The 21,613-nt window shown below is 47.3% G+C and overlaps 1 protein-coding gene across 1 annotated transcript in view; it reads left to right on the plus strand.

The window, feature by feature from the left end:
- The first annotated feature begins 7,890 nt into the window (after positions 1 to 7,890).
- The window catches only part of CAPN13 (calpain 13), an 86,092-nt gene continuing 72,369 nt past the window's right edge, over positions 7,891 to 21,613 (plus strand). The window contains exon 1 of the mRNA XM_066378588.1: positions 7,891 to 8,046. The gene's annotated coding sequence lies outside the window, so the exon portion shown is untranslated. The remainder of the gene's footprint in view (positions 8,047 to 21,613) is intronic.

Here is a 21,613-nt window from a genome sequence, read left to right on the forward strand (position 1 = left end):
CCTCTTTCTCCCCAAGGTCGGTTCACCACCAAGGTTGGTCACGGACTTTTCTGGGCAAGTGAAAATTTCCCCACCAGTTTACCAAACGTCCTTCTTCTGTCCTCAAGCCATTATGTACCAACTTTGAATATTCCTTATCTATAGCTTTCTCTACCCATTTGTCACCTTTCAGGAAGAACGAAGGGTTTTTCATAAGACCCCCTGGGTTAGCTAAAAGTGAGGGCGGGGTGTACGGAACATGCCAGCCCTCCCTAACTTACCACATGCATTAACTGACCTAAGCCTTCTTGCCTCAAATTCCTCAGAACTTGTTTATCAAAGAAGGAAGTAGGAATCAGAGTCCCATATCTTTTGTGTTTTTTGTTTTGTTTTGTTTTTAGTTTAGAAATTAAGTTTACTGGGGTGACATTGATCAACAAGAGTACATAGGTTTCAGGTAAACATTTCTGTAGTATTTAAACTATTGATTGCATTGTGTGCTCATTACTCAAAGTCAAATCATTATATGTCACCATATATCTGTCCCTCTTTACTCCCTTTCCCCCATATCTTACCACTTCACCCTTTGTAGTCAGTCCTAGGACAGAATATAGCCCTGACCCTTGGTGGTCAGTCCTAGGACAGAATATAGCCCTGACCCTTGGTAGTCAGTCCTAGGACAGAATATAGCCCTGACCCTTGGTGGTCAGTCCTAGGACAGAATATAGCCCTGACCCTTGGTAGTCAGTCCTAGGACGGAATATAGTCCTGACCTTGGTGGTCAGTCCCAGGACGGAATATAGTCCTGACCCTTGGTGGTCAGTCCCAGGACAGAATATAGTCCTGATCCTTTATAGTCAGTCCCAGGACGGAATATAGCCCTGACCCTTGGTGGTCAGTCCCAGGACGGAATATAGCCCTGACCCTTGGTGGTCAGTCCCAGGATGGAATATAGCCCTGACCCTTGGTGGTCAGTCCCAGGACGGAGTATAGCCCTGACCCTTGGTGGTCAGTCCCAGGACGGAGTATAGCCCTGACCCTTGGTGGTCAGTCCCAGGACGGAATATAGCCCTGACCCTTGGTGGTCAGTCCCAGGACGGAATATAGCCCTGACCCTTGGTGGTCAGTCCCAGGACGGAATATAGCCCTGACCCTTGGTGGTCAGTCCCAGGACAGAATATAGCCCTGACCCTTGGTGGTCAGTCCCAGGACGGAATATAGCCCTGACCCTTGGTGGTCAGTCCCAGGACAGAATATAGCCCTGACCCTTGGTGGTCAGTCCCAGGACAGAGTCTAGTCCTGACCCTTGGTGGTCAGTCCCAGGACAGAATATAGTCCTGACCCTTTATAATCAGTCCTAGGACGGAATATAGTCCTGACCCTTGGTGGTCAGTCCCAGGACGGAATATAGCCCTGACCCTTGGTGGTCAGTCCCAGGACAGAATATAGCCCTGACCCTTGGTGGTCAGTCCCAGGACAGAATATAGCCCTGACCCTTGGTGGTCAGTCCCAGGACAGAGTCTAGTCCTGACCCTTGGTGGTCAGTCCCAGGACAGAATATAGTCCTGACCCTTTATAATCAGTCCTAGGACGGAATATAGTCCTGACCCTTGGTGGTCAGTCCCAGGACGGAATATAGTCCTGACCCTTGGTGGTCAGTCCCAGGACAGAATATAGTCCTGACCCTTGGTGGTCAGTCCCAGGACAGAATATAGTCCTGACCCTTGGTGGTCAGTCCCAGGACAGAATATAGTCCTGACCCTTGGTGGTCAGTCCTAGGACAGAATATAGCCCTGACCCTTGGTGGTCAGTCCCAGGACAGAATATAGTCCTGACCCTTGGTAGTCAGTCCTAGGACAGAATATAGTCCTGATCCATGGCAACTCCTCAGGCTGCAATGACAGTGACCGCCCTCTGAGTGTGCTTTCATGGACCAGTGTGTCCACTGAAGGAGTTCACCCTGAGGGAAGCTGGAACATCCAAAGGGGCAGAGCAAGCCCCCAGGCGCCGTTCCCTGACACAGGCACACATCTCAGAGTGTTGGCTCCTTCAGCACACGCAGGACTTGGGTGTCTCCCGTCCCCCTCCACCACGGCCACCCCATCAGAAGACCCAGATGCGTTCATCTCCTTTCAGCCCACCTGTGACCAAGTTCCACATTAGTAGCAGAGCTCATTTCTCCTTGGCCAAATGCTTCCATCTTTCTCAGTTTAGCAATATGTGCCAGGCTCTAATGCCCTGGACTGGGTTATCACCTTTATCTTTTCTATTAGTGTCTGTGGTTTCCACCTTAGAAGTCCCAGCCTCTCTGCTAACCTGGTTCTCTTCAACATCTACTGATTAGGTATATGTCTGGCTTACTAAATCATAGCCACCATTTACTGAATAGTTACTAAGTACTAGGTTTAGTACTAAACAATGTATCTGCCTTTGTTTTTTGTTTTTTTTTTTTAATCTCATGATGCCTGATAAGTTAGATTAAAATGTTATGGTCAGGAGACCTGGCCCAAGGTCTGCCTAGGGCCAGCTGGTAGTGTATCAGTTCTTTTTTTTTTTTTTTTCTGAAGTTGGAAATGGGGAGGCAGTCAGACAGACTCCTGCATGCGCCTGACCGGGATCCACCTGGCATGCCCACCAGGGGGCGATGCTCTGCCCATCTGGGGTGTTGCTCTGTTGCAACCAGCACCTGAAGCAGAGGCCATAGAGCCTTCCTCAGTGCCCGGGCCAAAGTGTATCAGTTCTTTATGCAAGAAAATTTCATAACATGAGTCCAGGTGATCGTGAAAGTTTGTTACAGCTGGGGACCGTGAAACAAGGGCCTAGAATAGAAGAAACCTTATGGGAAGGAAATGAGCCTGCACTGGGGGGGCTCAGAGACAGGTCCCGGGGGACGAGCTGACACTGCGGCTCCCCACTGCTGCCCTGGTTGCAAGTCTCATGAGGAACCTTTAAGTTTAGGAATTATATGAGGGGAAGGAAGGCAGAAGAGTGGAAGAGAGAAGAATGGAAGGAGGAAGAGGGGAAGGAGAAGGGAAAGGTGTGGACATGCTCTCTGAAGGAGAGTATGCTTGGTTCTTTGTTTCAAGCGTCTTTAAAGACTGGGGCTCTAGGGGTGGTCTTAGGGAAGGATTCCAACAGAATTTTCATAAGTTGTATGCTGATGTGCCAACATGAGATTTATTCCCTTAACTTCATCCATCCTTAGGTGTGGTTGGCACAGATGGTACTAATTGGATTTCTGTTATCTCCATGAGTAGGGTGGTTTAATAGCTTAAACTTTAAACTATTTACCCTTTGGGTGGGGAGAAGAACCCCATTTACACTTGGTTACAGAAGACAGGATTTTGTGATTCAGTAGATGGCTGTGAACTGCTTGGCTGGCTGTTTAATTATCTGTCTCAGTTTTGCTATTTCCCTACTGTCCTTTCTCTGCGTCAGTGTGCCAGGCTCTAATGCCCTGGCCTAGGCCATCAGCTTCTCCATTCCATAAGTGTCTGTGGTTTCCACCTTAGAAGTCCCAGCCCCTCTCCTAAGCTGGTTCTCCTGAAATTCTACCAACCGGGTATATGTCTGGTTTACTACAATAAATCATAGCCCTCATTTATTGAATAGTTACTAAGTGCCAGGCTTAGTACCAAGCAATTTACTTGCCTTTGCTTTTTTAATTCTCACAATGCCTGATGAGTCAGGTTCCGTCAACATCACCATGTTGGCGTTGAGAAAGCAGGCTGAGGGTCAAGTGGCTTTTCCAGAACTCCCCAGTCTGTAGGGCGGGGGCACTTTGATTTGAAAACCTGTGCGATTATAATGCTTCTCCTGAAGGTAATGTTAGATTTTTGTCCTGTTTTTTTAATTTTTAAAATTTATTTATTCATTTTAATGAGGAGAGAGAGAGAGAGAGAGAGAGAGAGAGAGAAGTAGGGAGGAGCAGGAAGCATCAACTCCCATATGTGCCTTGACAGGGCAAGCCCAGGGTTTTGAACCAGTGACCTCAGTGTTCCAGGTCAATGCTTTACCAACCAAGCCACCACAGGTCAGGCTTGAAGGTAATGTTAGATTTGTCACCTATTGCTGCTCTGAGTCTGAGAATGTGACTTGGACAGTTTATTATCTGCAAACTCAAACTCAAGCTGGGAGAACCTCCATCACCTCATAGTTTTAGGCACTAACAAAAATCACCTCGCTTTGTTGACTTTGCTGCTCCACACACAGAGGAATGAAATCTGTTAGATGATCTGTTTATCTATGTGGCAAACACTGTGTACCCGCTTGCTCTGCCACAATAGTCCCTGTTGTTATATTTTGTGGGGACATTTGGTTTAATCTCTTGAATCAACACTGGGTTTGTTTTCTTATAAAGAAAAAGAGGATGGAGCCTATTACAACGAACAGGATTGGGGGCAACCTGGAGGACAGTGATGGGAGGGGGTTGCCAAAGGCGCTTTTTTCAGGTCCCAGTAATGCTGTGTGTTTTAACTGCGGGGCTGGTAACTTGGGTTTGACCTTGTGAAGGGTCATGAAGCTGTCCACCTGGGATGCGTTCTTTCTCACCACTCTCACTCCTGCCCGGACCACCGCCACCCCCATCCTCTCTTGGTGGGCTCCTCATCTGTCACTCCTCAGCAGGATTTCTCATGAGTCCTCAGTCAGGAAGGGGTCTCCTTGTTCGGGGTTCTCATAGGCCTGTAAACCCCTCCACAGCACTGATCACAAGTGAAATTATCCAGCTCTGTTTTTGGCTGTGGGTTTCATGTGTGTCTCTCACTAGACTCTAAGCCACCGGGCTGTCTGTGTCCACTGGCTCTGCTGTTCTGTCTTCCGGGCCTGGCTCAGGTGACCACTGTGCAATGGTTGGTAAGGAATGATGGAGGGGAGAGAAACAAAGCAGATGGGGAGACAAAATAGAGAGAGGGGGGGAAGAAGATGAGAAGAAGGCAAAGGGAGGCAGGGGGACAGATATGTCTCCCAGGATCTGGTATTTTGAGGCATGGCTGGAGGTTGGAAAAGGGGAGCACTGGTTAGTGTGTTAAATGAATGAGTAAAGAGTCGCCTGAGGCCTGATCAGGCAGTGGCGCAGTGGATAGAGCATCGGACTGGGATACGGAGGACCCAGGTTTGAGACCCCGAGGTCACCAGCTTGAGCACGGGCTCATCTGGTTTGAGCAAAGCTCACCAGCTTGGACCCAAGGTCACTGGCTCCAGCAAGGGGTTACTGGGTCTGCTGAAGGCCCACGGTCAAGGCACAAATGAGAAATCAATCAATGAACAACTAAGGTGTCGCAGTGAAAAACTAATGATTGATGCTTCTCATCTCTCTCTGTTCCTGTCTGTCTGTCCCTATCTATCCCTCTCTCTGACTCTCTGTCTCTGTAAAAAGTAATAATAATAATAATAAAGAGTCTCCTGAGGAAGAAGTCTTTTCAGCAGACGATAGAGTGACTGACTCACTGTGAACAAGCCTGGCTCAGGGACCACAGTCTACATTCATGCGGGAGGGCAAGGACCCTGAGCCCAGTCTAGCTCAGACTTTCTTTTGGTTCAGAGGACATTGCTGTGGGACAGAAGAGTTTTCCTCTGCCCTAAAGGTTCTTTTGGATGGTCTAGTAATCAAATAAACGTGAGGCAGATTAACAAGAGCAAATAAGCAGATTTAATACATACTGATATATGGGAACCCTGCACACATGAGAGACCTCACATGAATGAGAGGTTCAGAGATAGAAAGGGTGCAGGGGTACATAAGATATTCTGATCTGGGGATGAGGGATGGTGCCTTGGGGGCTTCAAAGAGTCCTTTCAGAATGATAAGAAGAGCATACGTTTAATAAGTCAAAGTTTGTTCTGCCCTATAGATAGGTCAAAAGAGGTTATCTCTGGTAATGTATTATGTTCAAGACCCCTAATTCAAGTCTTCTTTGTAGTTAAGGGAGGGCAGAAGTTTCTCTTGAGCTGTGCCTAACGTTGCCTTTAGCTCAAAACAGTCCGCATACCACAGAGGCACACAGAGACTCATTCTGAACCCCCACATTGCAAAAAACAGCAATTTCTCTGTGTTTCTGTGGCTCAGGAAACACAGAGCACAAGGCGTGAGCCATTGTTGCCGGTGGCAGCCTTGGGAACGGCCGTGATGCTGGCAGCACAAGTGTGGGGTTGGCCACAGCACAACGGTGATGACAGCATCTGCCGAGCACCTGAGGTGCAGCCCTGGTGGCCCAGGCTTGGACGGACACAGCAATTTCTGCACATTTGGCAGTGACAGTAGAGGCCTCAGCTGCCCTTGTGACACAGAGGCCATTGTATGCAGTGAAGGCAATCAAGCCTCGGTGGAAGGGGAGGTGAACCCCACCCGTCTCAGAGCTGATGCTGCCAGCCTCGGGGGGAAGGAATCTGAGGGGCATGCCGTACTTCCTTCAGACGCAGAGGAAGTCAGTCCACCTAGAAAATGTCGGCCAGAGGTTACACGGTTCCCAGCCCCAGGCTGGAACTCTCTAGAACCCCTAAACCACTGAGAGACAGCTTCTAAGGGGCACGTAGAGCCAATGAAGCCCCCAAAGTAAACAGCCCCTTGGGTTCATGAGCAGGTAGGTCTTCCTCACCAAAGCCATCTTACAGCATAACTATCACCCAGAGAACACTCCTTTGGGAGATATTCCCCCTTTTTAACTCAAGATTCCCAAAGACTGTGGTGGAGCAACAGCTGCTCTAAGAGGAAACTTTTTTCTGTGAAATGGGAGAAGACACAACCATCATCAGTAAGCAGGAAATTGGTTTTCCTTAGGCACTGTCTCAAGATATACTTATGTGGGTAGGGCTTTTGAAATCATTTTCACACCATTTTTTCCTGAAACTATGACTTTCAAACATTTTTCATTGCATACCCTATTAGTAAAGTCATTCTGAGCACATTCCACAAATATGTGTATTTATTCATTCATTATATTTATATGGTAGTGTGTTTATTGCTCACTGGATTTATAGCCAGTGTCCTAACAGAGTGTGGCCCCTGGGAAGGAGGTACCCCAGGAAACAAATGTGAGGAAGACAAGTCTAGCAATGTAATCTTCTTTTTACAGATTAGTAAACTGAGCTTCAGAGCGGGAGGGGCATGCTCAAGTCAGAGAGCCAAGAATTGTAGGCTTGAGATTAAAACCCCAATTTCAGTCACTGAATGACCCCTCCTCGCCCGTGGTCCTGCATCCCAGGGGTGTGGGAGCACTTCAAGCGCTCTGATTCTTCCTTCCCTGTTCCAAGTGCCATCTCTTCCCCCCCATCTCAGTCTGGGGACAGATCCATCCCATCTCTCCTAGGGGATGACCACATTCCTCTCACTGACCTCGTTCATCATTCTCTCCCGGAACAGAGGGTGAGCCTCTCCACCAGGGTCTGCAGTCAGGAAGCCGCTGCCTTCCACGCCTCATTTCTTTCTCCCCGAGCCTCCCCAGGCTTCAGGGGTTAATGTATTCAGCAATTATTTGGAGAAAGATGCTTTCTCCAGCAGAAAGATGTGAATTACTCTGAGTGGCCACTCTTGATCTGCAAACATGTGACAATGTCACTTCCTGTAGGAGAGAATGAAGCAGGTAGGGAGGTTGCTTCCCCAAGTGGTTTTGTAGAAACACCAATTCCCTGAAGTAAAATAAAGAAACTGAATATCTGCAAACACGGAGAAACCCAAAACCCAGGCAGCCAAGAAATCAGCAGCTGGGGGCTCCAGGAAGTGAGAAGGGGGGGAGGAATCAGGGGGAGACTGCCCTGGGGCAGAGTATGGGCAAGATCTTGCAGGCAAATCCAATATCCTCTCTGTGGGAGGGGCCCAATGCTTGCCGGTCGTTGTTTAACTAAGGTGGGGCAACACCTGGTGTGCCTATATAAGGAAGAGCCCAAGGGGAAGAAGCAAACAGGTCCCAGGGCTACCCGCACTTCCCCTCCACCCCTTCTCCAAAGAGACTGCCACTCTCCATGCCCCAGGCTGCTGCTCAGCGTGGGTCCTGCCCAGTCCTCTTCCGATCCCTGCAGGAATTCTGCTGACACCGACTGCTGCATCAGACCTACCTGTCTAGGAAGCAGGTAAGATGTGACTGGTGACCTAAAAGGGAGTGCTCAGTGAGTATGAATTTCCCCAGAGAGCATCTTAAAATTATGCAGATTTCTAGTCTCCACCCCCAGAAATGTGTATTCAGTAGCTCTGAAAACTGTGTGTTTCTGATGCAGTGGTCCAAGGATAAGCTTTAAGGAAACCCAGGGCAAAGGATGAGTTACTCCCTAAGAGAAGACAATCTAAACCGCACATTTCATACGGTGAGAGCCTCTCTCAGTCACTGAGTCCCCTTTGCTTTCTGCTCCTTCAAAGCCGCAACCGTGAGGGCTACAATAAACATAACTGATACCCCGATGGCAGGAATTGTGTCATCTTTGTCACTCCGGGTATAGTTTCTGACACATAGTGTTTGCTAAGTATTTGCTGAAGGGAGGAATGGTGCCCAGCCCTTGCCTTTTGTTTTCTAATGATCTAGCTTAATAATTATATGAACAAAGTTAAAGAATCTGGGTTGATCACAAAGACTGATGGCCACCACTGCAGAGGCTCAGATGCTCCTACACCCCTCTAGTGCTTCAGAGTCAACGCATGTGCCTCTAGGGCTGCTAGTCCTATGATCTCGGAGATGCAGTTCTGCTCCCAGGGAGCCAGAGCTCCAGGCTCTGGGTAGACCAGCTGCCCAGATTGGAATAGTGCAGATATTATCCCCCTGTAGTTCCAGTTGGGTTAGGACCTACCGACAGCCCTGTTTGCCCTGAAACACAAACAGAACTTTGCTGATCCCCATGTGGCATTAACTGGGTCTCCAGTCACTGTATCCGCCTGAATTGTCCCACCTGTACCCCTGCTGGACCCAAACTTTTTGTGTGTGTGTGGGTGACAGGTGCAAGAGGACTCAATTGTTAGCACATTGATTGATGACAATATAGTGATCTACCAATCATGTCACAAGGAAGAGTTATGTGGAACATGAGTTCATTATCCCCAATTCGTAGATGAAAAAAAAAATTTCCCTCATTTGTAAATGAGGTATCTGGCGAGTGACTTGCTCCTGAACTGATAACCAGATGCAAATGGCAGAGCTAGAGTTATATTGTTCCTGGTGTGCTGCCTTGTCCCCTGGTTAGTTGCTTATGTTTAGTGAGTGACTCACTTGGAAGAATGCCTTAGTAGAAAAGATGCTATCTAGAAATTAGCAATGGATGACCCACTACCGGCACCGAGGGCTTACTCTCTGACCAGCACTGTGCTTGCTTCTGTCATATGTGCTGCATGACACTACTGTCTGGGCGTTTTACGTGAGCTCTCTGGGTCCCAGTTTTCTCATCACTAAAATGTGGTAACAACCACATCTGCCTCATGCAATTATTGAAAAGATTAAATGAGATAATCCATGCAAAGTACTAGGCAGTGCCTGACACACAGTTAATGTTCCCCCAAATTTAGTTATTACTATTGATAACTAAAACAAAGCTTGGGGCAAAGCTTAAGTGCTCATGCCTCACTGGGAGGTGCAATGGAGGGCAGTGAGGGTGAGGGGAATGAGAAAGGAGGAGAATGGGAGGCAACACAAGGAGATGTGTCACCTTCACAAAAAGACATAGCCGGCCACTTGGCCAAAGCAGGACATCTGTGGACTAGCTCTGCAGAAACACCAGGCCTCAGGATAGTCCACCTGAAAGAGGTTGGGGAGGACGCGAGAGAGGTTCCATGCTGTCTCCTGTCTTCCACTGCATGAGAGTTAATTCTTCAAACCTCTGGTTTGTGCCATCTGGCCCCCTTGGCATCCACTGGGAAACTAATTCTGGAAGCTGTTGCTGGGAGCTCTTTGATACAAAGTTTCTATGATCAAACATGTGTGTGAGTGTTGCCTCCTGCTCTCCCCTCCTTGCGGAGTCGTGATTCAGACTGATTCAGTCATGATTCAGTTGCATATGAAGGCTCTGAGAAAGCCTAAACAAAAGCACTGGTCAAACTGAGTATGCCAGCACCTTCCTTACAGAACGGCTGTTGGAAGCACCACATCGGACCCTGGCGGCCCTGGGTTCAGTCTCTCTTCTCTCTGGATCCCTGAATTCTCAGTGGATTCTTTTCTACCATACACTGTGTTTTGCTTTCTGAACAAAAAATTTTGCTTTAATGTGAGGCCATGCATGCTTACCAGTCTGCAAAACTGGTTCCCCCAATAAACAACCAGAAAGCTTGACCAAACCTCATTTCCTCCATTTAATAATTAATATGTTGAACAAGGCGATCCCTAAGGGGCCTTTCAGCCCCTTGTAATCTGTGACACTCATGTTGAAAGGCAGCTGAAGGTCATCTCTTCCTGGTTCTGCATTGCCTCAAAGACGATCTATTTAGTTAATAAGGACACACAGTTTTAAAGAGAAGGCATAGGGGCGTAGAAGCCAAGGCTCGCCCACCTCCAGCAGCCTCCCCCCCCCCCAGTTGTGCTTAATGAGGGCAGTATCTTGTACTCAGGGAGTGGGCCCGAGCGCTGGGCTGCCTCAGTCCTGGGGCTGGAAGAGAGCCGGCCCTGCGGTCAACATGCTTGCTCGACCACATCAGCCTCAAGGGATCTTTAAAACTGAGAGTGGCCAGGACCTCTGTTTGATCTGTCTCTGAGAGGATGGTCCCTTGGGCGGTACTCTGGCCTCTGTTCACTGTCTGGGTCAGCCCTCTGTGCCCACCTCCCTGCTGGAGGATCAGGCCTCACCAGGACCTCCCATGCAGCTCAGAGAGCTGAGCAGCCCCCATCACAGCTGGCCGGTGGACAGAGACCCCGAGGGGCACATCTCCATCAGAACTGTCTGCACACCTGCCTTCAGGAGAGGCAGCTAGTGACCTACATCTGGATCCAGGTAGCTCTCACGTGCCTGGAGTAGGAGAGGTCAGAGGAACGTTCTCCTCGTTCTTAGCCAACTATTGTCTTCTCCCCACTCGAATCCATATCCTATGTGGCTGCCAAGCAACTGAGTGACATCATTCAATGCCATCCCTAGAAACTCCAGCTTCCTTTCAGAAACTAAAGTTAAGGGATTTGCTGGTGGTGTTGCCCAGGGGAGAGATTCAGGGCGGCGGACTTCAGGATGGGCTGGCTCCCGGGCCACCTCCACGGGCTCCTTCTACTCCGAGGCTGCCCTGATCCCGCGTCACCGTCTCCTGATGCGGTTCGCGAACCCTGTCTTCTCCCTTAGCCAGGTCACTTTATCCAGACACACGGGACTGCGCCCTGGCCCCTGCCTGCCTCACCCTTTCTGCCAGGTAGCCCAGGCAGCAGGAAGAAGGCAGAGGTTTTCTGTGGCAGCGTCTCCACTGTCTCAGGCAGGGGCTCTGCAGGCATGGTCCTCCCATCTCGCCTGCCCTTCCTGTCTCCTCCCCAGAGGCTCCCAGACCCCCTGCTCCTCTGTTACTTCCTCTCCTCTGACCCTAGCCCCCACCTCCAAATGCTCCCTCCTTCGCCTTTGGAGTTTTTAGGAGTGGGGGTGGGAAAGGATGACAGAAGGAGCAGGAATTCTCAGAGGCTTAGAAGCCCCCCACCAGCCTGCTTTTATCCACATCATTCACACGCACGCTCACACACACTTCTGTTCTGAGTTCATCCTTCTTCACGATGCTCTTCGACAGATGTAACTCAGAAAGCTCTTGTTTTGCAGAGACTTTCTCCTCCTGCAGGCCTCGCCCTGTCCCTAACCCCAGCCCCACAAGTGTGACCCCATTTGCCTGGGTGGCAGCTTGTTCTTAGAGAAGTCGCAGAGCTAGGAAGTCAGCCTGGGCCTTCTTGGGGCATAGCACCCTCCTACGTCCCCAGGCTGTTTGGAAAAGGGAGCGTGCCCCTTAGCCGAAGTGCTTGGCTGCCTGTGCTGCTGTGGCTCTCTGCTCCCCCCGCCCCCCCCCCCACCGTGGCGGGAGGGGCCACCACAGAGCCAGACCAGGCTCCCAGGGCAGGGATTCCCCTCTGCAGCCCCGCAGGCATGAGATGCCCAGAAATGGCCAGGCACAGACTGAGATGCCCTAAGTCTCTGGGCCAGAGGTCCAGCTGCTGGGGTCCTTTTCTCTCCCTGTGCCCTGGCTCTCACCCCTATCATGGCAGCAGGGATCTGCAGAGAGCCCCAGCAGGGGGTCTTGACCTTGGCACGGTTTCTAGGGGGTACCTGGCGGTTTCTAGGGGGTACCTGGTGAGCTCACATCTGAGGGGTCAGAGGCTCTGTGATATTTGGGCAGTTTCAGCACCAGAGGATGCTGGGCCGGCATGAAAAGGCCTTTCACTAGTGGATTTTGTCCTTCCCCCCCATCTGGGCTCTCTCATTCCTCCCTTTATTCCTCAAGAGCTCCACCTCCATTGACTGTCTCTGTCCATCTGTCTGTCTCTCTGCCCATCACTGCCTGAATCTCTCTGTCTCTCTCATCTGTTTTTCTCCATTTCTTTGTCTCATTTCATTGAAAACCTAAAAAAATAGGCCAAGAGGATATCCTTCAAGAATAAATTATCTAAATATAATATCAACTTCCAAAAAAAACTTTTAAAAAAAAAGGCACACTGTTTTTTTTAATTTTTTTTTTTTTTTTTTGTATTTTTCTGAAGCTGGAAACGGGGAGAGACAGTCAGACAGACTCCCGCATGCGCCCGACCGGGATCCACCCGGCACGCCCACCAGGGGCGGCGCTCTGCCCACCAGGGGGCGAAGCTCTGCCCCTCCCAGGCGTCGCTCTGTTGCGACCAGAGCCACTCTAGCGCCTGGGGCAGAGGCCAAGGAGCCATCCCCAGCGCCCGGGCCATCTTTGCTCCAATGGAGCCTCGGCTACAGGAGGGGAAGAGAGAGACAGAGAGGAAGGAGGGAGGGGTGGAGAAGCAAATGGGCGCTTCTCCTGTGTGCCCTGGCCAGGAATCGAACCCGGGTCCCCCGCACGCCAGGCCGACGCTCTACCGCTGAGCCAACCGGCCAGGGCCTAAATTTTTTTTATTTTTATAGACTTTATTTATTCATTTTAGAGAGGAGAGTAGTAGAGAGAGAGAGAGAGAGAGAGAGAGAGAGAGGGAAGGGGGGAGGAGCAGGAAGCATCAACTCCCATATGTGCCTTGACCAGGCAAGCCCAGGGTTTCAAACCAGTGACCTCAGCATTTCCAGGTTGACGCTTTATCCACTGCGCCACCACAGGTCAGGCAAAGGCATACTATTTTTAAAGATTTTTATTTATTGATTTTACCGGGTGGGGGAGGGAGAAGTGTCAACTCATAGTTGCTTCACCTTAGTCATTCCTTGTTTGCTTATTGAACTGTATGTGCCTTAACCGGGCAAGCCCAGGGTTTCAAACTAGTGATCTCAGCATTCCAGGTCGATGCTGTAGCCACTGTGCCACCACAGACCAGGCCCAAAAGAACCTTTTTTAAAAAAAAGGCCCTGCATCAGCAGGGTGAAAGGATTGAGGGGGGGAAAAAAGACAGAGAGAGAGAGAGAGAGAAAACTCATAGATGTGAACAACAACGGGTGATTGTGGGGCAAGGAGGTGGAAGAGGGTATGAGGGTCTAAATGCACAGAGACTTGATGAGGGGGATGTATACAATATGGCAGGGGTCCCCAAACTTTTTACACAGGGGCCAGTTCACTATCCCTCAGACTGTTGGAGGGTCAGACTATAAAAAAAACTATGAACAAATCCCTATGCACACTGCACATATCTTATTTTAAAGTAAAAAAACAAACGGGAACAAATACAATATTTAAAATAAAGTACGAGTAAATTTAAATCAACAAACTGACCAGTATTTCAATGGGAACTATGCTCCTCTCACTGACCACCAATGAAAGAGGTGCCCTTTCCGGAAGTGCGGTGGGGGCCGGATAAATGGCCTCAGGGGGCCGCATGCGGCCCGCGGGCCCGTAGTTTGGGGAACCCTGCAATATGGTGTACAGAGATGTGCTGTAGAATTGGACACCTGAAACTTGTATAATTTTGTTAACCAGTGTCACCCTAATAAATCAACTTTTAAAAATGAGAATTTAAGAGAAAAGGGCCTAACTCCACACCCCTGGCGCTTGCCTGAGCCCTCTCTGATTCGCGCCCTGGGAAGTGAGCAGTCTGGAGCCGGGGGCTCCCTGGGCTGTATCTCTTAGACCCACATCATAATTTGCTACTTAAGTTCCAACTTCCCAAATCCCCTTAATTTGCCTAAGAGGAAGCTTGAATTAGCTAAGTGGGGAAGCGCATCCTCTCTTCCTGGATGTAAACAAAAACCATTGCCAGAAGTCCAAGATCACTCTAAATATCACAGTGTTTCTGGGACACATACAGTTCTAGAACCCAGGAAGAACACTCTGCCTTGTCTGTCCCCAGAGTACAGCCACAGACAGTGCACTCAAACTCCCTAGGCCTCTTTTCGTAAGCAAATGACAGATCAAAGAACTTTGGGGACAAGAGAAGAGGATCCTTGCTTGCAAAGACACATTTCATTTGTTTGTGTTTGCACAGCATGAATCCACATTTAACGGAAAGGTCCCAGTGCTATCCATGATTTGAGGCCTCAGTTGCCCCTTCTGCAAAGTGAGCTCCGTGTAGCCTTTCTCTGAGGACCACTCTTCTAAGTCCACAAACCTCACTGGTGGCTTTCAAGCCTCCAAGGCATGAAAACTCGCTGAGATGATTCTGCAGTGGGGGCGCGACCTGTGGAAAGCGCTGGTCTAGGCATTACATTCTATTTTAAAACCTGATATTTATGTCATTCTCATCCTTAGGCCGCCTCACACCAGCTTTCTTTGAGAAGTAGTCACGAGTCCTGTCCTTCCCAACTCTCAACAGATTTGCACAGACAAAAATTACCTTTTTCTCTTTCTTCCTCCCTCCCTCTCCTCTCTCTCCTCCTTCTCTCCTTCCCTGCTTTTCTCTCTCCCTCTTTCCTGCCTGCATCTCTTCCTCTTTCTTCTTTGCTCTCTCTTTCTCTCCCTCCCCCTCTCTCCTTCTAAACCCCTCTCTCTCTCTCCCTCTCCCTCTCCCCCTATTCTCTCCCTTCCTCTACCTCCCCTTTCCCTGGTTCCCCCTTCTCTCTCTCCCTCCAAAGCCCTTGGGTGTGCCCAGGTGGCATATAGCTAAAAGTAGTTTGCATGGGGCTTTTTTTTTTCCACTAGAGAGCAGTTAAGTGCCTTATTTTCTCCACTTGGGTGGCTAAATTATTCTCAATGTGTTAAACAGTGTAATTAAACACATACACAGGCGAGTGCGCCGGCCCCTTCCCCCACCCTTCCTTGCTCCTTGTCAGCAGAGAGAGTGTCGGCCCCAGCCTTCAAGCTCTGTTAGTTTTAATTTGAGTTGTGGAATTAGTAATGGGTTTTGCCGGAACACTGCTGTGGGAAATAGATCGCTCCTCGTGCGGGACTTGGGCACCATTTTAAATGAGTATTTGTTAAGGGGAAACCATCCCTTGTCGTGTTCTACTACATTACATCAGATTTATTTCCATTGTTCTGCAAAACACCAGCCAGGGGAGGGCTGGGAGCACCACTCCTGGGCAGGCAGCAATGGAACAGTTGCTTCCCGTTTCTTAACTGATTGACAACAAAATGCAGATAGAACCAGCCTTTGTTCCCGGGATATACTCAGCTCGTCCTGGACGTGCCAGCAAGCCCTGCACCTGCCGCTGTGGGGTCTGGACAGCTGCTGTCCTTGTCCTATCAGATCACTGGCAGAAAGTGACTGGGTCCATTGGTGGTGAAAATACTATGTTGAAGAAAAACAGTTGAGTGGAGAGAACCCTACAGGTCACAGTTGAAGAGGATCTGCCCACTTTAAGGATGCTGTTATACCCCTTTTATAATCATCCAACCTCAGCTTGACTATTTTATTGAAGAGCATGCATGCCCTCCTTGGTCTGCGGTCATTCATCATAATAACAGCTGTTTTCCTCAGCATTGTCCAATAAGGCAGCCACTAGCAGTGTGGATATTTAAATTTCAATGAAAGTTAATTAAAATGAAATAAAATTGAAAATTCAGGTCCTTAGTTACCCTTGCTATATTTCAAGTGCACAATAGCCTCAGGTGGCTGGGTGGCTACTATATTGAACATAACAACTCTGGGTACCTGGAGAAACCTACTACTGGGAGTCCAGGCAATGATTAGCTGATGCCTGGGGTGTCTATCACCTGTTATAGGGCCCATGCCACTGGGCTCAAGTTCAAGGCCAGCTCACCTGGGGAGATTCTGACAGTGCAGGTCACAAGAGCTACCACATAGGGTTTTTGTTGTTGTTTTTAAGAGAGACAGACTGACAGACAGGAAGGGAGAAAGATGAGAAGCAACAACGCATAGTTGTGTCATTTTATTTTATTTTTTATTTTTTTATTCAGTGAGAGGAGGGGAGGCAGAGACAGATTTCTGCATGTGCCCTGATCAGGATCTACCTGGCAAGCCCACTAGAAGGCAATGCTCTGCCCATCTGGGGCATTGCTCCATTGTTCAGCACCTGAGCTCTTCTTAGTGCCTGAGGTGGAGGCCATGGAGCCCTCCTCAGAGCCCAGGACCAACTTGCTCCAGTTGAGCCATGGCTGCAGAAGAGGAAGAGAGAGAGCAAAAGAGAAGTGAGAAGGGGAGGGGAGTAGAAGCAGATGGGTGTTTCTGCTGTGTGCCCTGACTGGGAATCAAACTCGGGACATCCACACGCTGGGCCAACATTCTACCACTGAGCCAACCAGCCAGGGCTAGTTGCATCATTTTAGTTCATTGATTGCCTCTTATATGTGCCTTGACTGGAAGGCTTAAGTCAGTGACCTTGGACTCAAGCCAGCAATCTTGAGTTTTAAGCCGGTGACCTTTGGGCTCAAGCCAGAGACCATGGGATCATTTCAAAAATCCCACGCTCAAGCTGGCAACCCCCTGCTCAAGCTGGTGAGCCTGTGCTCAAGCTAAATGAGCCTGTGGTCAAGCCAACAACTTCCGGGTTTTAAACCTAGGACCTCAGCATCCCAGGTCAACGTTCTATCCATTGTGCCACCACTAGTCAGGCCCACATAGGTTTTACTATGTCCCATCCCAAGCCCTTTTCTAGAATCTTTTCATTTAATACTTATCTAGCGCTGTGAGTCTGGTTTTATTAACACCAGCAGCTTCCGGGGTCCAGCCCCGGGGGGAATCCAGGGGTCCCACAGGAAGAGACGGCATTGGCACGAATCGAGTGAGAGAGCCAAATTCTTTTTTTTCTCTTTATTCTCTTGTTAGCATTTACTGCCAGGTATCTCTGCCAATGGCTGGTCTAGCTTTATTTTTATACACACACACTAAGTTACAATCACAGGGTATTCAGAATACATTGATTAATCATTGTTTTTGTTTCACTATGGTTACATATTTCTAGGTAACAGTTAATTCATTTCTATAAGCTATAAATCAGGTGGTAAGTCATTCAAAGTGCAGTTATAGAATAACTTGAATAGCAATAACAATATTGGTACAAACTTCTAAAAGGTCAGTACTGATTAATAACTCTACCTCACCTAAGATTCTATTGTCTAGTCAAATTTTATTTATCTACTATATTCATAGACTAGTTAAGTTCTAACTTTATTCTTCTCAGAGTGTTCCACCACCTGCAGGTCAGGTATGCAAGAGGAAAGGAAAGTTTCTTTACTCTACCACATGAAAAGGCTGGGGAGGTAAAGTAATGAATTAAGTGAAGGCTGAAAGGTGCTTCTGTGTATAGTTACTGTTTCCTACCTATTCATAAGTCACAATCTATTTTTTCTAACATGATTAATAAGAAGAAATTCTCCTACAAACTTAACTTTTTAAGAGGGATATCATAGCCAGCCTCTTATTTCTCTGAGCCCAGGCCAAGGGGCTTAACAGGCTTTTCTGTAGAACTCACACCCTCTGTCTCATTTCCAAAGAAATTATTACGAATCTACAGGGAAAGCACGGTCCTATTATCCCTGTGCCATAAATGATAGCACACACCCAGAAAGGGGGGATATAAGGCCAGATTAATTCAAAAAGGTCAAAAGGGGAAGTATCGTTGTGCCTTTCCTCTGTGGTGACTTTGTCAACCAGCAGCCATTGGTCTTCACTGCGGTAGACTTTGTCAACCAGCAGCCATTGGTCTTCTCTGCTGTGACTTTGTCAACCAGCAGTTTTTGATCTTCTTCTGCTGTGACCTTGTCAGCCAGCAGTTGTGGATCTTCTTCTGCTGTGACCTTGTTAGCCAGCATTTGTGGATCGGCTCCCGACATCTCCCCCTTTTTTATTTTTTAAATAAAGCTTTTGTATTTTCACCGCTGTTTCCCTGAGACCGTTGTTTAAGAGTTGGAGGATGACTGGAAGGACAAGAAGAGCGATAATTACCACAGCTATTATTATGCCTATATCAGTAGCCAAAGAGGTCAGGCCATGCATAGAAAACATACTTTTTATATTTTCAACAAATTGATCAGCTACTTCTGAGGCAGAAACTAAAGAGCCTGAATGTCGTAAGTTTTGTATCTGCTGATGTAATTCCCTCAAATCTAAACTAATATCACTATTATTCCATACACCTAACAAATGATTCTGTATATTATTCCATGCTATGATAGACTGATTGTATTCTAAAGGAGTCACACATATCCACTTGAATCCTGCATGGCATCTAAGAGTCATTCTAGCCCTCATAGCTAACAGCTCAGTACCAATGTGAATAAAAGCCTCCTCTAAAACATTCATTTTTATTTCTAACTTTCTATCTATAGTCTCCTGTATTGCTAATGCAAGAGATATATTACGAGATAAACTATCTACATGATTTGCAGTATGAACCAATTGAGCTAAAGCAGTGGTGGAAGCAGCTACAGATTCTATAATAGCAATAAGAGCAGTAATTCCTAAAATTAATTCTGCAATAAATCGCTTTCCTCTATGGCGATCAAGCGCTTCAGAAGCAGCCTGTAGTGCATGCACCCTTGGTCATCATACCAAGGCTAAGACAGACTAACAGGTAACATCACATAAGGCGGCTGCTGCAAAATAAACATGACTTGAGCTTTGGTGTCATAAGATAGACAGTTTGTTAAAACACAGTGAGGGCAGGAAATGCTAAACATCTTTATTATATGTGGCTTAAGTGTCTGTTTGTCGCCGATAGCTTATTGGTTGCTTGCGTAACTGTACTAGCCAATGGGGTGAAGTTGCCACGGCTGAACGCAAATTGAGCGGGTCAGGGGGAAGGTGAACATTTGTTTGCATTGGCAGTCATCTGTTTTACATAAAAACTACGTCTTAACGTAATTTCTTTTAAGAATGCCTCCTAGAAAATACAGCACTGAAGAGGAGAGAAAAGGAGCTAAAGCTGCACAAAAACGGATTTCTAGACAAAAAGAAACCACTGAGCAGAGAAAGACAAGGCTTGCTTCAGTCGCAGAGCAAATGCGTCTTTCTCGGCAAAATGAGACTGATGAGCATAGAGAAACAAGGCTTGCCTCAGATGCAAGACAAAAAAGCCTGTCTCGACAAAATGAGTCCCTTGAACAAAGGCAGGAGAGAAATGCAAAAAAAAAGACAGAGTAATGCTGACCGAAACGCAAAAAGGATTAAAACAGTTTCAAACAGAGAAACTTTAATTTTTGCGTGTTGGCATTTTTTTTACCTGAGCCTGCATTTGGACATGGTCAACTTTATGTTGCCTGTTCAAGAGTTCGTGAAAGAACGGACGTAAAATTAAAAATAATTGATGGTCCTCTGCAAGGCGAGCTTAAAAATGATGGAAAGATCTACACAAGAAATGTTGTGTATAAAGAGATTTTTGACATGTGAATTAACATTTTATTATTTAAATCACCTTTATTTATTGAGCTAGCGGTGGCTCTTAAGAAATGTACCGCCAGTGGTTTCCTTCATTGCACTCTACTTTAAGCAATTAAGCAAGTAGAAGGGGGAAATCCCGTGGGGCACTAAGCAAAGGGGCATCCTCGCCGCCTGCCCTGGGTAATTCAGTTTGAATTAGCAGACACCTTTGCACAAATCATTTTAATTACAATTTATAATATCTAGAACAGTGGTCATTTCGTATGACCGCCGGGCTTTCTAGTAGAATTATAAGTGCTAATAGAAAGATTACTGTCCATAGTAGCAATCAAGAGTACATAATGAGTCTGTATACAAGCCTGAACAAAAATATTCTGAACAGGATAAGGGTGAGGCCTAACCATATAAGCAGGTGCAGCAGCTGCAATTAGCTGCCAAAGCTTTGTTTGATATCTGGTGGTTGATTTATCCTGGTAAGTCAGCTGTGCAGGTATTCATCCAGTAGACTGCCAACGTGTGATGATTTTATTTAAAGGATTATATTTATTTGACTAATTGTAAACGTCTTTTATTTCCTGCACTAATTTTCTATAATCATATTCAAAATAAGGACTAGACCAATCTTGCACAGTGAAATTAACAGCACATACAGTATAATTCATATAATTGGAATATGCACATTCTTGCCATGGGGGGGAAACCAAGTCTGTTCTCCACAGACCACCAGTAAGGCTCTTGAGTTGCCTTTTTTGGAGGATAAAGTTTACATGGGTGAAATCCCTTAGGAGGCAACATAACAGGATTACACTCATGGGGGTCAGGGCCTCCAGGCATTAAAATTATGAGAGACCATAAGTCTCTTGTAATGTGTCAAGGTTTATTACTTTTAGGAGAGTCAGTCAAAATAGTCTTAAGTGTAGTAGGAAAACATTCAGAAATCTTGCGAGTATTATTAAACATAAAACATATAGGTACATTATCCGTTTTTCTATGGAATGAGAAATTTGAATTAGTTTTATGCATAATAAAAGAACTAGATAATGCTCCCAAAAACTTAGTATGATTATTAAATACAGATATATCATCTCCTCCCCAAGTAACAGGCTTAACCAATGGTGGATTTGGAATATAAGCCCATTAAGATTGTTTTGTCCAATAGCCTCAACATTAAGTACCTGAATTGAAAGTACAGCTAGCATAGCAATAAATATATTAGCAGGGTTACGATATATGTTTTGTTGATGACAAATTAAATCAGCTCTTTCAGACAATGTCCTCAACTGGTTCCAGGTTGGTGGGTTGACAGTTTGAGTAGAGCAAGCCATCCGTTGACCATGATAGGGAGGTCGTCCAGCTTCCTGTAGTGACAATCGCTGCATCATTCGAGTAACAGGATCATACGGAGAGTTCCTTGATGGCCTTTGCTGGGAGGTCACTGGTGACATGGGTGGCACAGGAGTCTCCTCCGGGCTGGACGTATAAGGAGGATGGAGATGAAGAGGGGGCAGTGGCGGCAGCGGAGACCTCCAATGAGACATGGCAAATTAGCCGGTCTAGGATTCAGAGAGGCAAGCCAGCATCCCATGGAAATACACAAGCACACCCTCTCCCCCAGGTCAGAACCACATCTGGCCCCTTCCACCGACCTGTCAATAAATCCCTCCACTTTGCCACTGGCTCAGGCCCACCCAGATCCAGATTCCAGTGTCTCAACATGCGAGTGTGGCCTTGATAGTCTGAATTAAGATTGTTAATAACAAACAAAGCATGATTTAAAAGCTGATGTGGGGAACTATATTTTAATTCACCTTCCTGTAGTTTTTGAATTTGCA

This window comes from Saccopteryx leptura, chromosome 3, assembly GCF_036850995.1.
Source record: "Saccopteryx leptura isolate mSacLep1 chromosome 3, mSacLep1_pri_phased_curated, whole genome shotgun sequence".
Taxonomy (NCBI): Eukaryota; Metazoa; Chordata; class Mammalia; order Chiroptera; family Emballonuridae; genus Saccopteryx; species Saccopteryx leptura.